The sequence below is a fragment of the Rattus rattus genome, chromosome X (assembly GCF_011064425.1).
Source record: "Rattus rattus isolate New Zealand chromosome X, Rrattus_CSIRO_v1, whole genome shotgun sequence".
In the NCBI taxonomy this organism is placed as follows: domain Eukaryota; kingdom Metazoa; phylum Chordata; class Mammalia; order Rodentia; family Muridae; genus Rattus; species Rattus rattus.
In genome coordinates, this window is record NC_046172.1 from 1,721,751 (window position 1) to 1,737,932 (window position 16,182).

A 16,182-nucleotide genomic window follows, 5' to 3' on the forward strand; every position below is an offset into this window, starting at 1 on the left:
GAGCCACAATGAAAGCTATGCTAACAGGAAAACTCATAGCTCTGAGTGCCAACAGAAAGAAAGAGAAGAGAGCATATATCAGCAACTTAACAGCACACCTTAAAGTTCTAGAACAAAAAGAAGCAAATACACCCAGGAGGAGTAGAAGGCAGGAAATAATCAATGTCAGAGCTGAAATCAACCAAGTAGAACAAAAAGGACCATAGAAAGAATCAGCGGAACCAAAATTGGTTCTTTCAGAAAATCAAGAGATATATAAACCCTTACTCAGATTAACGAGAGGGCAGAGAGAGTGTGTCCAAATAAACAAATCAGAAATGAAAAGGGAGACATAACTACAGAATCCGAGGAAATTCAAAAAACTTAAAATCCTATTACAATGCCTGTATTCACCCAAACGTGAAAATCTGGACGAAATGGACAATTTCCTAGAGAGATACCAGGTACCAAAGTTAAATCAGGAACAGATGAACCATTTAAACAACCCCATAACTCCAAAAGATATATAAACAGCCATTAAAGGTCTCAAAACCAAAAGTAGCCAAGGTCCAATGGGTTCAGTGCAGAATTCTATCAGAACTTCATAGAAGACCTCATTCTAATACTATACAAACTACTCCACAATATTAAAACAGATGGAGTGCTACCGAATTCCTTCTATGAATCTAAAATTACTCTTACACAAAAACCACTCAAAGACCCAACAAAGAAAGAGAACTTCAGACCAATTTCCCTTATGAATATCGACGCAAAAATACTCAATAAAATTCTGGCAAACCGAATCCAAGAGCACATCAAAACAATCATCCACCATGATCAAGTAGGCTTCATCCCAGGCATGCAGGGATGGTTTAATATACGGAAAACCATCAACGTGATCCATTATGTAAACAAACTGAAAGAACAAAACCAAATGATCATTTCATTAGATGCTGAAAAAGCATTTGACAAAATTCAACACCCCTTCATGGTAAAAGTCCTGGAAAGAATAGTAATTCAAGGACCATATCTAAACATAGTAAAAGCCATATACAGCAAACCAGTTGCTAACATTAAACTAAATGGAGAGAAACTGGAAGCAATCCCACTAAAATCAGGGACTAGTCAAGGCTGCCCACTCTCTCCCTACTTATTCCATATAGTTCTTGAAGTTCTAGGCAGAGCAATCAGACAACAAAAGGAGGTCAAGGGGATACAGATCGGAAAAGAAGAAGTCAAAATATCACTATTTGCAGATGATATGATGTATATTTAAGTGATCCCAAAAGTTCCACGAGAGAACTACTAAACCTGATAAACACCTTCAGCAAACTGTCTGGGTTCAAAATTAACTCAAATAAGTAAGTAGCCTTCCTCTACACAAAAGAGAAACAAGCCAAGAAAGAAATTAGGGAAACGACATCCTTCATAATGGTCCCAAATAATATAAAATGCCTCGGTGTGTCTTTAATCAAGCAAGTGAAAGATCTGTGTGATAAGAACTTCAAGTCTCTGAAGAAAGAAATTGAAGAAGACCTCAGAAGATGGAAAGCTCTCCCACGCTCATGGATTGGCAGGATTAATATTGTAGAAATGGGCATTTTAGCCAAAGCGATCTAGGGATGCAATACAATCCCCATCAAAATACCAATCCAATTGTTCAGAGAGTTAGACAGAACAATTTGCAAATTCATCTGGAATAACAAAAAACCCAGAAGAGGTAAAACTGTCCTCAACAATAAAACGACTTCTGGGGGAATCACTATCCCTGAACTCAAGCAATATTACAGAGCAGTAGTGATAAAAAAAAAAACAAACTGCATGGTATTTGTACAGACACAGACAAACAGACAAGTGGAATAGAATTGAAGACCCAGAAGTGAACCCACACACCTATGGTCACTTGATTTTTGACAAAGAAGACAAAACTATCCAATGGAAACAAAAATACCATTTTTCTGCAAATGGTGCTGGTTCAACTGGAGGTCAGTATGTAGAAGAATGCAGATCAACCCATGCTTATCACCCTGTACAAAGCTTAAGTCCAAGTGGATGAAGGACTTCCACATAAAACCAGATACACTCAAACTAATAGAAGAAAAAGTGGGGAAGCATCTCGAACACATGGGCACTGGAGAAAATTTCCTGAAGAAAACACCAATGGCTTATGCTCTAAGATCAAAAATCGAAAAATAGGGTCTCATAAAAGTTCAAAGCTTCTGTAAGGCAAAGGACACTGTGGTTAGGACAAAATGGCAACCAACAGATTGGGAAAAGATCTTTACCAATCCTAGAACAGATAGAGGGCTTATATCCAATATATACAAGGAACTGAAGAAGTTAGACTGCAGGGAGACAAATAACCCTATTAAAAATGGGGTTCAGAGCTAAACAAAGAATTCACAGCTGAGGAATGCCCAATGACTGAGAAACACCTAAAGAAATATTCAACATCTTTAGTCATAAGGGAAATGCAAATCAAAACAACCCTGAGATTTCACCTCACACCAGTAAGAATGGTTCAGATCAAAAACTCAGGTGACAGCAAATGTTGGCGAGGATGTAGAGAAAGAGGAACACTCCTCCATTGCTGGTGGGATTGCAGACTGGTACAACCATTCTGGAAATCAGTCTGGAGGTTCCTCAGAAAATTGGACATTGAACTACCTGAGGACCCAGCTATACCTCTCTTGGGCATATACCCAAAAGATGCCCCAACATATAACAAAAACACATGCTCCACTATGTTCATAGCAGCCTTATTTATAATAGCCAGAAACTGGAAAGAACCCAGATGACCTTCAACATAGGAATGGATACAGAAAACATGGTGCATCTACACAATGGAGTATTACTCAGCTATCAAAAACAATGACACTATGAAATTCATAGGCAAATGAATGGAACTGGAAAATATCATCCTGAGTGAGGTAACCCAATCACAGAGATACACACATTGTATGCACTCATTGATAAGTGGCTATTAGTCCAAATGGGTGAATTACCCTAGATGTACAGAACACATGAAACTCAAAAAAGATGATCAAAATGTGAGTGCTTCACTCCTTCTTTAAAAGGGGACAAGAATACCCTTGGGAGGGAATAGTGAAGCAAAGTTTAAAACAGAGGCAGAAGGAACACCCATTCAGAGCCTGCCCCACATGTGGCCCATACATATACAGCCACCCAATTAGATAAGATGAATGAAGCAAAGAAGTGCAGGCCGACAGGAACCGGAAGTAGATCTCTCCTGAGAGACACAGCTAGAATACAACAAATACATAGGCTAATGCCAGCAGCAAATCTTTGATCTGAGAACGGGTCCCCCATTGACGGAATCTTAGAAAGGACTGAAAGAGCTTGAAGGGGCTTGGGCCCCATATTAACAACAATGCCAGCCAACCAGAGCTTCCAGGACTAAGCCACTACTCAAAGACTATACATGGACTGACCCTGGGCTCCAACCTCATAGGTAGCAATGAATAGCCTAGTAAGAGCACCAATGGAAGGGGAAGCCCTTGGTCCTGCCAAGATTGAACCCCCAGTGAACATGATTTTTGGGGAGAGGGTGGTAATGAGGAGAGGATGGGGAGGGGAACACCCATATAAAGGGGAAGGGGAGGTGATAGGGGGATGTTGGCCTGGAAACCGGGAAGTGGAATAACAGTTGAAATGTAAATTAAAAAATACTCAGTTAATAAAGATAAAAATAGTGATATTTTGACGTCTTCCCTCCCAATTTGTATAAATTTGTCTTCCTTTTGTTGTTTGATTTCTTTGGCTAGCCAATTGAGTACTTACAGAATTAGTAGGGAGAGAGGGGCAGCCTTCTAGTCCCCCGATTTGGGAGGGTTTGCTTCAAGTTTCTCTCCATTTAATTTGATGTTGGCTAGTGGTTTGTTGTACACTGATTCTACTATGTCTGGTTTGGGCCTTGAATTCCTGCTCTTTTCCATGACTTTTAACATGAAGGGTTTGAATTTTGTTAAATGCTTTCTCATCATCTAATGAGATGATCATGCTTTTTTTTATTTGTCTTTGAGCTTGTTTATATAGTGGATTATTTACATGGATTTCCACATATTGAACTGTCCTTGCATCTCTGATGATGCCTACTTGATCATGGTGGATGATCATTTTGATGTAATTTTAGATTCAATTTGTGCGAAAATTATTGAGTATTTTGGCATTGATACGCATAAGGGAAATTGGCCTGAAGTTCTCTTCTTTGTTGTATCTTTGTGTTGTTCATGTATGAGCATAATTATGGTTTAATAGAAGAATTTGGTAACTTTCCTACTGTTTCTTATTTTCTGTAATAGTTTGCACAGTATTCATATCAGGTCTTCTTTGAAGGTCTGATATAATTCTGGACTAAACTCATGGTCCTATGTTTTATTGGGTGGCAGACTTTTAATAACAACTTCCATTTCTTTAGGAGTTATGGGACTGTTTAAATGGTTTGTATGATCTGGATATAAATTTGGTACCTGCTATCTGTCTAGAAAATTGTCCATTTCATCCAGATTTTCCAGTTTTGTTGAATATAGGTTTTTGTAGTAGGATTTGATGATTTTTGGAATTTCCTCAGATTCTGTTGGCATGTCTCCGTTTTCATATCTGATTTTGTTAATTTGGAGACTATCACTGTGCCCTCTGGTTAGTCTGGCTAAAGCTTTATCTATCTTGTTCATTTTCTCAAATAACCATCTCCTTTTTGTTGATTCTTCATATATTTCTTTTTGTTTCTACTGGTTTGCTTTCAGACCTGAGTTTGATTATTTCCTACCATCTAGTTCTCTTGGGTGAATGTGTTTTTTTCTTCTAGAGCTTCTAGGTGTGTTGTCAAGCTGTTAGAGTATGTTTTCTCGAATTTCTTTTTTGGAGGCTCTTAGAGCTATGTGTTTTCCCTTAGCACTGCTTTCTAGTGTCTCATTAGTTTGCATATATGTTGTGCCTTCATTTTCATTAAATTCTAAAAGTCTTTAAGTTCTTTCTTTATTTCTTCCTTGAACAATTTGTCATCCAGTAGACTGGTGTTCACTGTTCTTTCTTTTTTTCTTAATTTTTTTGAGTTTTTATTTTTATTAGATATATTTTTTATTCACACTTCAATTCAAATTTAAATGTTATTCCCTTTCCTGGTTTCCTGTTCATAAGAACCCATACCTCCCTCTCCCCAATACATGTTTTCTTCCCAATTCACTCCTTTACTGTCCCACCTACAACATTTCCCTGCACTGGGGTCCAACCATGGCAGGATCAAGGACTTCCCCTTCCAATAGTGCCCAAACAAAGCTTATTCTCTTTCCTCATATGCAGTTGTAGCCCTGGGTCACTACAGGTATATACTTTGGGTAGTGGTTTAGTCCCTGAAGCCCTGGTTGGTTGGCATTGTTGCACTTATGGGGCTGCAAGCCCCTTCAGTTCTTTTCAATATTTCCTCTCATTCCCCCAAAGGGGATCCTATTCTCAGTTCAGTGGTTTGCTGCTAGCATTCAATGCTGTATTTGACATGCTCTGGTCTATCTCTCAGGAGAGATGTGTATCCAGTCCCTTTAAGCCTGCACTTTTCAGCTTCATCAATTTTATCTAGATTTTGTGGGTGTATATATATGGACCACATATGGGGCAGGCTCTGAATGGCCTTTACTACAGTCCCTGCTCTAAACTTGCCTCCCTATCCCCTCCTATGGATATTTTTGTTCCCCCTTTTAAGAAGGTGTGGAAGGATCCAGATTTTGGTCACCCTTCTTCTTGAGTTTCCTGTGGTCTGTGGATTGCATCTTGGGTAATTCGAGCTTTTGGCCTAATATCACCTTATTAATGAATGCATACCGAGTGTATTTTTATATGATGGGGTTACCTCACTCAGGTTGATATTTTCCAGTTCATTTCATTTGCCTATGAATTTCATGAAGTCATTGTTTTTGATAGCTGAGAAGTACTCCATTGTGTAGATGTACCACATTTTGAATCCATTCCTCTGTTGAACGGCATCTGTGTTCTTTCCAGATACTGGCTATTATAAGTAAGGCTGCTATTAACATACTGAGCATGTGTCTTTGTTGTATGTTGGAGCATCTTTTGGGTATATGCTGAGGAGATTTACAGCTGGGTCCTCAGTTAGTGGAATGTCCAATTTTCTGAGAAACCTTCAGAATGATTTCCAGAGTGGTTGTACCAGTTTGCAATCCCACCAACAATGGAGGAGTGTTCCTGTTGCTCCTCATCATCACCAGCATCTACTATCACCTGAGTCTTTTATCTTAGCCATTCTGACTGGTGTGAGTTGGAATCTCAGGGTTGTTTGTGTGCATTTCCCAGATGACTAAGCATGTTGAACATTTCTTTATGTGCATTTTGGCCATTTGATAATCCTCAACTGAGAATGTTTTGTTTAGCTCTTTACCTCTTTTTGAGAGGGTTATTTGGCTCGCTGGAGTCTAGCTTCTGGATTTCTTTGTATATCTTGGATATTAGCTGTCTATCACATATAGGATTGGTAAAGATCTTTTCCCAATTTGTTGGTTGCTGTCTTGTCCTAATGACAGTGTCTTTTGCCTTACAGAAGCTCTGCAGTTTTATGAGGTCCCATTTGTTGATTCTTGATCTTAGAGCATAAGCCATTTTTCTTTTTTTTTTTTTTGGAGCTGGGGACCAACCCAGGGCCTTATGCTTTGCTAGGCAAGTGTTTCCACTGAGCTAAATTCCCAACCCCAGCCATTGGCGTTTTGCTCAGGAAATTTTCCCCAGTGCCCATGTGTTTGAGAATCTACCACAAATCTTTTTCTATTAGTTTGAGGTATCTGATTTGATGTGGAGGTCCTTGATTCAATTGTACTTAAGATTTGTACAGGGTGATAAGCATGGATCGATCTGCATTCTTCTACATGCTGACCTCAAGTTGAACCAGCATCATTTGTTGAAAATGCTATCTTTCTTTCATTGGATGGTTTTGGCTCCTTTGTCAAAGATCAAGTGACTATATGTGTGGGTTCATTTCTGAGTCTTCAAATCTGTTCCTCTGATCTTTCTGCCTGTCTCTGTACCAATACCATACAGTTTTTTTTAAAATGACTGTTGCTCTGTAATACTGCTTGAGGTCAGGGAAGGTGATTAACCAAGAAGTACTTTTATTGTTGAGTATAGTTTTCATTATCCTGGTTTTTTTTTTGTTATTCTAGATGAATTTGCAAGTTGCTCTTTCTATGTCTATAAAGAATTGAGTAGGAAGGTTGATTGGGATTTCATTGAATCTGTAGATTGCTTTTGGGAAAATGTCCATTTTTACCATATTAATCCTGCCAATCCATGCACATGGGAGATCTTTACACCTTCTGAGATCTTCTTCAAATTCTTTCTTTAGAGACTTAAAGTTCTTGTCATACAGATCTTTCACTTGCTTGGTTAAAGTCACACCAAGTTATTGTATATTATTTGGGACTATTGTGAAGGGTTTTATTTCCCTAATTTCTTTTGCAGCCTGTTAGTCCTTTGAGGAGAGGAGGCAACTGATTTGTTTGAGTTAATTTTGTACCCTCACTCTTTGCAGAAATTCTTTATCAGGTTATGTACTTCTCTATTGGAACTTTTGGGGTCACTTAAGTATACTATCATATCATCTGCAAATAGTGATATTTTGCTTCTTCCCTTCCAATTTTATTATTTGACCTCCTTTTATTATCTGGTTGCTCTGACTAGGAATTCAAATACTATAGTGAGTTAGTAGGGAGACAGTGGGCAGCCTTATCTATTTCCTGATTTTAGTAGGATTGCTTCAAGTTTCTCTCCATTTAGTTTGATGTTAGCTACTGGTTTGCTGTATATTGCTTTTACAATGTTTGGATAGAGGCCATGAATCACTGATCTTTCCAGGACTTTTATCATGTAGATGTGTTGAATTGTGTCAAATACTTTCTCAGCACCTAAAGAAATGGTCATGTTGTTCCTACCTTTGATTTTGTTTATATAGTGCATTTCGTTGATGAATTTCCATATATTACACAATCCTTGCATGCCTGGGATGAAGCCTACTTGATCATGATGGATGATCATTTTGATGTGCTCTTGGATTCTGTTTGCAAGTATTTTATTGAATATTTTTGTGCAATATTCATTAAGGGAAATTCATCTGAAGTTCTCTGTCTTTTTTGGCTCTTTGTGTGGTTTTGGTATAAGAATAATTGTGGCTTCACAGCCACAATTTAGTAGTGTTCTGTCTGCTTCTATTTTGTGGAATATTTTGGAAAGTATTGCTATGAGTTCTTCTATGAAGGTCTAATAGACTTCTGCACTGAACCCATCTGGTCCTGGGCTCTTTTTGGTTGGAAGACTTGTAATAACTGCTTCTATTTCTTTAGTAGCTATGGGGTTATTTAGATTGTTTATTTGGTCCTGATTTAATTTTGCTACCTGGTATCTGTCTAGAAAATTGTCCATTTTCTCCGGATTATCCAGTTTTCTTGAATATAGCTTTTTGTAGCAGGATGTAATGTTTTCTTTTAATTTCCTCAGATTCTGTTTTTATGTCTCCCTTTTGTTAATTTGGATACTATCTCTGTACCCTCTGGTTAGACTGGCTAAGGGTTTAATCTATCTTGTTGATTTCCTCAAAGAAACAGCTCCTGATTTTGTTGATTCTTTGTATAGTCCTTTTTGTTACTACTTGGATCATTTCAGTCCTGAGTTTGATTACTTCCTGCCTTCTACTCCTGTTGAGTTTATTTATTTCTTTTTGTTCTAGAGCTTTTAGGTGTGCTGTCAATCTGTTGCCATATGCTCTCTCCTGTTTCTTTCTGCAGGCACTCAGAGCTATGAGTTTTCCTCTTAGCACAGCTTTCATTGTGTCCCATAAGTTTGGGTACGTTGTTTCTTCATTTTCATTAAATTCTAAAAAGTCTTTAATTTCAGTCTTTATTTCTTTCTTGACCAAATCGTCATCGAGTAGAGTGTTGTTCAACTTACATGTATATATGGGCTTTCTGACGTTATTGGTGTTGTTGAAGACCAGCCTTAGTCTGGTGATCTGATAGGATGCATGGAATTATTTCTATCTTCCTGTATCTGTTGAGGCCTGTCTTGTGACTGATTATATGGTCAATTTTGGAGAAGGTACCATGAGGTGCTGAGAAGAATGTGTATCCTTTTATATTAGGATGGAATGTTCTATAAATATCTGTTAAATCCTTTTGGTTCAGAACTGCTGTTAGTTTCTTTATGTCTTTATTTAATTTATGTTTCCATGACTTGTCCATTGATGAGTGTGTGGCGTTGAAATCCCCTATTATTATTGTGTTAGGTACAATGTGTGTTTTGAGATTTAGTAAGGACACTTTTATTAATTTAGGTGCCGTTGCATTTAGAGCCTAGATATTAAGGATTGAGGGTTCATCTTGGTGGATTTTTCTTTTGAAGAATATGAAGTGTCCTTCTTTATCTTTTTAAATGACTTTTGGTTGAAAGTCAATTTTATTTAATATTAAAATTGAAACTCCACCTTGTTTCTTCAGGCCATTTGCTTGGAAAGTGGTATTCCAGCCATTTACTCTGAGGTAGTGTCCATCTTTGTCTCTGATGTGTGTTTTTTGTATGCAACAAAATGTTCGATCTTCTTTACATATCCAGTCTATTTGCCTACCTCTTTTTATTAGGGAATTGAGTGCATTGATGTTGAGTGATATTTACGCATAGTGATTGTCGCTTCCTTTTATTGTCATTGTTAGAGGCAGAATTATGTTTCTGTGTCTCTCTATTGGTTTCATTGCAAGAAGATTATTTTCTTGCTTTTGGGACAGTGTAGTCTCTCTACTTGTGTTGGAGTTTTCCATGTATTATCCTTTGTAGGGCTGGACTTGTAGAAAATTATTGTGTGAATTTGGTTTTGTCATGTAATATCTTGATTTCTCCACCTATGTTATTTGAGAGTTTTGCTGGATATGGTAGCCTGGGCTGTCATTTGTTTTCTCTTAGGGTCTATATTACATCTGTCCAGGATGTTCTGGCTTTCACGTCTCTGGTGAGAAGTCTGGTGTAATTCTTATAGGTATACCTTTATATGTCACTTTTTCCCTTACTGCTTTAATATTCTTTTTTGTTTTGTTCATTTTGTATTTTAACTATTATGTGATGGGATGAATTTCGCTACTGGTCCAATCTATTTGGAGTTCTGTAGGCTTTTGTTTGTTTATAGGCATATCTTTCTTTAGGTTATGGAAGTTTTCTTCTATAATTTTGTTGAATATATTTACTGGTCCTTTAAGTTGGGAGTCTTCACTCTCTTCTATACATATTATCTTTAGGTTTGATCTTTACATTTTGTCCTGGATTTCCTGGATGTTTTGGGCCAGTAGCTTTTTGTGTTTTACATTATCTTTGATGATTGTGTTGACGTTTTCTATGGTCTATTTTGCTCCTGAGATTTTTCTCTTCTACCTCTTGTATTCTGTTGGTGATGCTTGTATTGTGACTTCTTGTCTGTTCCCTAGGTTTTTCTATCTCCAGGGTTGTCTCCTTTGTGCTTTCTTTTATAGTTTCTATTTCCATTTTAAGTTCTGGACAGTTTTGTTATATTCCTTCACCTGTTTGGTTGTGTTTTCCTGCAATTTTTTCAGGAATTTTTGTGTTTCCTCTTTAAGGGCTTCTACTTGTTTACTTGTGTTGTCCTGCATTTCTTTAAGGGAGTTGTTTATGTCCCTCTTAAAGTCCTCCATCATTATCATAAACTGTGATTTTAAATCTAAATCTTGCTTTTCCCATGTGTTTGGATATCCACTATTTTCTTTAGTGGGAGAAATATGCTCTGATGATGCCAAGTAGTCTTGGTTTCTGTTGCTTAGGTATTGCACTTTCCTCTAGCCATTGGGTGTCCCTGGTGTTTGCTTGTTTTGCTGTTTCTGAGAGTGACTTGACCCTCCTGTAAGCCTGTGTGTTAGCACTCTTCTAGTACTCTTTTCCTGTTTTCTTTTTCCCTTTTCTGAGAACAGGTGCTCTGATCTCAGGTTGTAGGTGCTCTTAATGACAGTCTTTCTACTCTAGGAGTGGGCACGGATCAGAATGATCCTACTCCTGATTGTTCCTAGGTCCTTGTGCCCAGGGTGCACAGTTGGCACTAGGCAATTCCCTCTTGGTTCGGGAATGTGGACAGACGGTGTTCTCCTCTGGTTTCAAAGCAGTGCCCACACTTCTGAATGTCCAGCTTTCTCTCCCTTGGGATTTGGTTGCAGGTAGCTGTTTAGTCAGTTCAGTTCAGTCCTGGGCATAGACCAAAACCCCAGGTGCCAGCAGCTGACTGTTTCTATGTTCCTGTGTACAGAAGCACTGTGCAATTCCCCCTTGGACCAGAGGTGTGCAGAAGTGGCAGTCTGTCCTGTGGTCTCATGACGTCTGCACTTCTGGGTGTTCAGCTTTTTTCCCCACGGGATTTGGGTACAGGGAACTCTGGTATTCATCTTTCATGTGTATGTGACCTTTCTGTTATTTTTGTTTTATTGAAGACCAAACTTAGTCCGTGGTATTCTGATATGATACATGGGATTTTTTCTTTCTCCTTGTGTCTACTTAGTTTTGTGCCCAACTATATTGTCAGTTTTGCAGAATGAACCATGAGGTGTTCAAAAGAAGGTATATCTTTGTTTTAGCATGAAATGTTCTATAAATATCTATTAAATCTATTTGTTTCATAACTTCTTTTCATTCCAATGTGTCTCTGTTTTGTTCTCATTTCCATGATCTGATCTGTCCATTGATGAGATGGGGTATTGATGACTCCTACTATTTTTGTGTGTGGTGCAATAAATGCTTTAAGCTTTATTAAAGTTCTTTTATGAATATGAATGCCCTTACATTTGGAGCATATGTGTTCAGAATTGAGAGTTTTTCTTGGTAGATTTTTCATTTCATGAATATGAAGTGTCCTATATTTTTTGATAACTTTTTGTTGAACAATGATTTTATTTAATATTACAATTGCTACTCCAACTAGGATCTTTGGACATTTGCTTTGAAAATTGTTTTCCAGTCTTTTACTGTGAGGTAGTGCCTATCTTTGTCACAGAAGTAACTTTCCTGCATGCAACAAGACTCTGGGTCTGCTTTCCATATCCAGACTTTTTGTCTTTCTTTATTAACTTGAGTATTTCTTATTTACATTTCGATTGTTATTGCCTTTCCCGGTTTACAAGCCAACATCCCTCTAACCCCTCCCCTCCTCCCCCCAATACCGCCCTCCCCCCAACAATCATGTTCACTGAGGGTTCAGTCTTAGCAGGACCCAGGGCTTCCCCTTCCACTGGTGCTCTTACTAGGATATTCATTGCTACCTATGAGGTCAGAGTCCAGGGTCAGTCCATGTATAGACTTTGGGTAGTGGCTTAGTCCCTGGAAGCTCTGGTTGATTGGCATTGTTGTTCATATGGGGTCTTGAGCCCCTTCAAGCTCTTCCAGTCCTTTCTCTGATTCCTTTAACAGGGGTCCTGTTCTCAGTTCAGTGGTTTGCTGTTGGCATTTGCCTATGTATTTGCTGTATTCTGGCTGTGTCTCTCAGGGGAGATCTACATCTGGTTCCTGTCGGCCTGTTCTTTGCTTCATCCATCTTGTCTAATTGGGTGGCTGTATATGTATGAGCCACATGTGGGTCAGGCTCTGAATGGGTGTTACTTCTGTGTCTGTTTTAATCTTTGCCTCTCTATTCCCTGCCAAGGGTATTCTTGTTCCCTTTTTAAAGAAGGAATGAAGCATTCACATTTTGATCATCCGTCTTGAGTTTCATGTGTTCTATGCATCTAGGGTAATTCAAGCATTTGGGCTAATAGCCACTTATCAATGAGTGCATACCATGTATGTCTTTCTGTGATTGGGTTAGCTCACTCAGGATGATATTTTCCAGTTCCAACCATTTGCCTACGAATTTCATAAACTCGTTGTTTTTGATAGCTGAGTAATATTCCATTGTGTAGATGAACCACATTTTCTGTACCCATTCCTCTGTTGAAGGGCATCTGGGTTCTTTCCAGCTTCTGGCTATTATAAATAAGGCTGCGATGAACATAGTGGAGCACGTGTCTTTTTTATATGTTGGGGCATCTTTTGGGTATATGCCCAAGAGAGGTATAGCTGGATCCTCAGGCAGTTCAATGTCCAATTTTCTGAGAACCTCAGACTGATTTCCAGAATGGTTTTACCAGTCTGCAATCCCACCAACAATGGAGGAGTGTTCCTCTTTCTCCAAATCCTCGCCAGCATTTGTTGTCACCTGAGTTTTTGATCTTAGCCATTCTCACTGGTGTGAGGTGAAATCTCAGGGATGTTTTGATTTGCAATTCCCTTATGAATAAAGATGCTGAATATTTCTTTAGGTGTTTCTCAGTCATTCGGCATTCCTCAACTGTGAATTCTTTGTTTAGATCTGAACTCCATTTTTTAATAGGGTTATTTGTCTCCCTATAGTCTAACTTCTTGAGTTCATTGTATATTTTGGATATAAGCCCTCTATTCATTGTACGATTGGTAAAAATCTTTTCCCAATCTGTTGCTTATCGTTTGTCCTAACCACAGTGTCCTTTGCCTTACAGAAGCTTTGTACTTTTATGAGATCCCATTTTTCGATTCTTGATCTTAGAGCATAAGCCATTGGTGTTTTCTTCAGGAAATTTTCTCCAGTGCCCATGTGTTCGAGATGCTTCCCCACTTTTTCTTCTATTAGTTTGAGTGTATCTGGTTTTATGTGGAGGTCCTTCATCCACTTGGACTTAAGTTTTGTACAGGGTGATAAGCATGGATCAATCTGCATTCTTCTACATGTTGACCTCCAGTTGAACCAGCACCATTTGCTGAAAATGCTATCTCTTTTCCATTGGATGGTTTTGTCTCCTTTGTCAAAAATTAAGTAACCATAGGAGTGTGGGTTCATTTCTGAGTCTTCAATTCTATTCCATTGGTCTATCTGTCTGTCTCTGTACCAATACCAGGCAGTTTTTTATCACTATTGCTCTGCAATACTGCTTGAGTTCAGGGATAAGGATTCCCCCAGAAATCCTTTTATTATTGAGGAAAGTTTAGGTATCCTGGGTTTTTTTTTACACCAGATGAATTTGCAAATAGTTCTGTCTAACTCTGTGAAGAATTGGATTTGTATTTTGATGGGGATTGCATTCAATCTGTAGATTGCTTTTGGTAAAATGGCCATTTTTACTATATTAATCCTGCCAATCCATGATCATGGGAGATCTTTTCATCTTCTGAGGTCTTCTTCAATTTCTTTCTTCAGAGGCTTGAAGTTCTTATTGTACAGATCTTTCCCTTGCTTGGTTAAAGTCACACCGAGGTATTTTATATTATTTGGGGCTATTATGAAGGGTGTCATTTCCCTAATTTCTTTCTTGGCTTGTTTCACTTTTGTGTAGAGGAAGGTTACTTATTTATTTGAGTTAATTTTGTACCCAGACAGTTTGCTGAAGGTGATTATCAGGTTTAGTAGTTCTCTGGTGGAACTTACAGGATCCCTTAAATATACTATTATATCACCTGCAAATAGTCATATTTTGACTTCTTCATTTCAATCTGTATCCCTTTTATTTCCTTTTTTGTCTGATTGCTCTGGCTAGAAATTCAAAACTATATTGAATAAGTAGGAGAGTGGGCAGCCTTGTCCTAATCCCTGATTTTAGTGGGATTGCTTCAAGTTTCTCTCCATTTAGTTTAATGTTAGCAACTGGTTTGCTGTATATAAGCTTTACTATGTTTAGAATATGGTCCTTGAATTCCTATTCTTTCCAGGTCTTTTTATCATGAAGGGTGTTGAATTTTGTCAAATGCTTTTTCAGCATCTAATGAAATGATCATGTGGTTTCCTTTTTTCAGTTTGTTTATATAATGGAACACGATGATGTTTTATCATATATTAAACCATCCTTGCATGCCTTGGATGAAGCCTACTTGATCATTGTGGATGATTGTTTTGATGCTCTTGGATTGGTTTGCCAAATTTTATTGAGAATTTTTTTGTCGATATTCATAAGAAATTGGTCTGAAGTTCTCTTTCTTTATTGGGTCTTTATTGTGGTTTAGGTATAAAATGTAATTGTGGCTTCTTAGAAGGAATTCGTAGTGCTCCATCTGTTTCAATTTTGTGGAATAGTTTGGATAGTATTGGTATGAGGTCTTCTATCAAGGTCTGATAGAATTCTGTACCAAACCAGTCTGGACCTGGGCTCTTTTGGTTGGGAGACCTTTAATGACTGCTTCTATTTCCTTAGGAGTTATGGGGTTGTTTAACTGGTTTATCTGTTCCTGATTTAACTTCGGTACCTGTTATCTGTCTAGGAAATTGTCCATTTCCTGTAGATTTTCAAGTTTTGTTGAATATAGGCTTTTATAGTAAGATCTGATGATTTTTTGAATTTCCTCTGAATCTGTAGTTATGTCTCCCTTTTCATTTCTGATTTTGTTAATTTGGACACACTCTCTGTGTCCTCTCGTTAGTCTGGCTAAGGGTTTTATCTATCTTGTTGATTTTCTCAAAGAACCAACTTTTGGTTCTGTTGATTCTTTCTTTGGTCCTTTTTGTTTCTACTTGGTTGATTTCATCTCTGAGTTTGATTATTTCCTGCCTTCTACTCCTCCTGGGTGTATTTGCTTCTTTTTGTTCTAGAGCTTTTAGGTGTGCTGTCAAGCTGCTGACATATGCTCTTTCCTGTTTCTTTCTGCAGGCACTCAGCGCTATGAGTTTTCCTCTTAGCACAGCTTTCATTGTGTCCCATAAGTTTGGGAATGTTGTACCTTCATTTTCATTAAATTCTAAGAAGTCTTTAATTTTTTTCTTTATTTCTTCCTTGATCAGATTATAGTTGAGTAGAGCATTGTTCAACTCTCATGTATATCTAGGCATTCTTCCCTTATTGTGATCGAAGACCAGCTTTAGCTCATGGTGGTCTGATAGGTCACATGGTATTATTTTTATCTTTCTGCATCTGTTCAAGCCTGTTTTTTGACCAATTATATGGTCAATTTTGGAGAAAGTACCATGAGGTGCTGAGAAGAATGTATATCCTTTTGCTTTAAGATAGAATGTTCTATAAATATCTGTTAAGTCCATTTGGTTCATGACTTCTCTTAGTCTGTCTACATCTCTGTTTAATTTCTGTTTCCATGATCTGTCCATTGATGAGAGTGGGGTGTTGAAATCTCCTACTATTTTTGTGTGAG